The 3,235-nt window shown below is 32.1% G+C and overlaps 1 long non-coding RNA gene across 1 annotated transcript; it reads left to right on the top strand.

The window, feature by feature from the left end:
• Positions 1–1,323: 1,323 nt before the first annotated feature.
• Positions 1,324–2,972, top strand: LOC140693770 (uncharacterized). The gene is made up of 2 exons (XR_012069467.1): positions 1,324–1,573; positions 2,652–2,972. It is a non-coding gene; the product is annotated as an uncharacterized lncRNA (long non-coding RNA).
• The last annotated feature ends 263 nt before the right edge of the window (positions 2,973–3,235 follow it).

Raw genomic sequence — 3,235 nt, 5'->3', positions numbered from 1 at the left:
TCTAAATAAAGAATATAACTCTTGGTAGAACTGAATTTACTACAGTTTACTGATACAGAACATAGCTATTATTTACAATTAGTGCACAAATCACTTGTCTTAAAATGCCATATTATATTAACAATGCCAACTGATTCAGGACTGGGAAACATAATGCTTCCTAAAATGCATTATGTGGTGTTTTCCACACCAACCCACATATACACTTATTTCTTTGTTTTTTTGATTGTTTGTTTGCCCCTTAATGGAGGCACTGCTTATAGAACCCAGGATCTTGTGCATAAGTGTATTTATCAACATCATTTTGGAGCACTTAACAGAATCCAAAAGAGTATGGATTATAAAGATGACAGGAAAATTTATTCCTTCTAGGGACTGAAAAACCTCTGAGTGAAAGAATGGTAAAAATAAACATTTGTATGTATACAATAAGATTTTCTCTTGTGTAATTTTAAAGTAGAATATTAAATTACATTAGTTTTACATATAGCACTGAAGTACAATTAAAAACAAAATTTCCCCACTTTGAGATTTCTTAAATTTGATTGATTAAAGTTTTATAATTTTAATTCATAAATATTTACCATTTATTTATAAACATACCAAAGAAATTGACATTTATTCTGCTCATGTTTTGAATATAGAGCTACTTTTTTAAGGTACACAGATAAATAATTACTTCCATTTCCAAATCAACTTATGTTTCACTTTAATTACAAAAGATAATGAAATAGTTATAAATTTTCTGTACAAGTTTTACACAAATTTCACTTTAAATTCCAAAACTTTAAAATTATTTTATTTATTTTGAGCATTATTTATACTCTGTTCACCAAACTGGTATAAATTTGTGTACAAAAGGAAGGAGAATTTTTTTTATTTCATAGACCCCAAAATTAAATTATTTAAAAAGATTTTGTGGGGATAATATTTGCAGATCACACTATAAAAATAAGCATCTTATATGATTCATTTTCACTGGATGAATGAGAAGGAAGCACTGGCTGAATGTTAATCTTGGGTTGCTAGGAGACCAGACGTTTTGTGATGTCACAGCTACTCAGGTTGAGAACCATTGTGATGGCCTACCAGTTTAAATGTGCAGGCTTGCCAGAGCAGCATTTGAAGCTGTAGTGCTCAAAACCATGCAGAATAGAAAAGTAGCTGCAGAAAAAGTTATTTGAGATGGCACTTGTTTCTTCAGAAATTCAAGATAAGTTTCCTAAAGATGGGTCAACTGGTTCAGGAAACTCCAGTAGATCTCTATTTTGTGATCAAACATTCTCTGGGGACTTGGACTTGAGGTCTATGATTGAAGAAATTGATTCTCTGACTTTGTCAGAAGGATCCTTGATAAAAAGACCATGTTACACACATTGTGACTCTGAACCAGTTGGAGATAATGATTTTCGTTCTCTGAAATTTCCAAGAAAACTCTGGAAAATGTATGGGGGTGACCAATTTAAATCCATCTGGTGGGATGATAATGGATCTTCCATAGTGATTGATGAAGATGTCTTTAAGAAGGAAGTTTTGGAAAGAAAGGCCCCTTTCAGAATATTTGAACCTGGAAGTATGAAAAGTTTAGTTATACAGCTAAAGCTTTATGGGTTTAGGTAATTGCAGCAGAATTTTCAAAGATCTGCTTGTCTAGCTGTCTTTATGGCAGAAGAAAAAGAAGCCTATATTTTAAACAAGGTATTCACAAAGTTTAGTTACAACTTGGTAACTTAGATATAAAATTTAATTTTGTACATCAATCTATGGTAACATAAATGGAAAGCTTTTTTGAAAATTGTATAAAACTACTAAGGCTATAATTCTTAATTTTTTATAAAAATGAGGATAGTGCCTTAAGTAGTCAAGATTATGATAAACTTTGCTAGCAACTATGAATCTTAACAGAAATCTAAATAAAGGTATTAAAGCTGTTTTCAAAAGTGGCTTTCACCGTTAGTGCAAATGCTAACTTCTTAAACTTGATGACTGTATTATTTAAATGTGTATATTCGAAATAAGGAATTTCAAAAAATAGTCAGAATTGCTCATATTTTGATGATATTATCTTTGCATTGTAAACGTGAAATCTGAGGTTTTATAGGTTAGGCTTATTGTAGTCTTCTAATTTGGTTTAAAATATTACTAAAATCTTTCCACTTTGATTGTAGCTGCAATTCTACCATATTTCAAATTTTAAACGAGGCTGTCCCCAAATTTTAGTGAGAATAAAAATAAGAGTTGAGATTAAAAATGTCTCTCTGGTATCTTCATTGGCTGAAGATTTCAACAAGAAGCACTTTATAGGAGGGGGTAATATAGATAATCATAATTCTGATTTTGTGGCTGACACTAGTGGAGAAAGTGCATTTTTACCTTCTCCTAATTTAAACATGCCTCTTAACAGAAAGCCCTCTACTAGCCATAAAATTGGTGATACAAATACCCCGATCAGAGGTGATTTTTCTCCTTCATCATCAGTGTCAGTTAGACCACGAGAACAAATTGCAGTGGATCAATGTGCTACTTTAAATCAGTTGACCACTATCCACAGGCACTCCCAAAGCAGCTAAACTGAAGCAAATGGCTGTGCTGTGAACTTCATTACAACTACAACTTCTATTTCTCATTACAGCATCTTGTCTCCCATACAGGGCAATTATTTTGGACTGATGGTGGAGCCTTCTACTTTTCCAAATAGATATCACAACATATCTGCCCATGAAGGTCGTTTTTCTAAACTTCAACCAGGGAGCAACCCACGGTTTCCATTGCCAGTGATAGCTGATACATCAACTACCTCTCTTTCAAGGCCAACTCATCAGCTATCTTCAGTTTAATAACGTCATCCAAATTACAATTGATCTACCAGAGGACTACCAGATTATGCAGGATAGCAAAGATTAAAATTTATGATGGCAAATGTCGACATATATCTGCAATATTCTTATTTGAACAATAAACATAAATGTGTACCTGTATTGTCCTTATATTTTTTAAAATAGAGTAAAGATTTAAACTCGAGACTAAGTTAGCATTTAAAGAAAAAAAGAGATATTTGATTGATATGATCATTTGATGGAACAATATGTGAGTAAATTTATATAATTTCTTGTAAGGAAGAAGAGAAAATGGAAGAATTTGGAAAAAGACAAAAACATGGAGAGAGGGAACAGTACTAAGTGGTTTCTGGTTGATCCTGGAAAGTATTTAAAGTGTTAAGTTATGATAGGTTGGA

The sequence above is a fragment of the Vicugna pacos genome, unplaced genomic scaffold (assembly GCF_048564905.1).
Source record: "Vicugna pacos unplaced genomic scaffold, VicPac4 scaffold_20, whole genome shotgun sequence".
Taxonomy (NCBI): Eukaryota; Metazoa; Chordata; class Mammalia; order Artiodactyla; family Camelidae; genus Vicugna; species Vicugna pacos.
Note: the sequence above shows the minus strand (reverse complement) of the source record. Positions and strands in the feature narration are given on the sequence as shown.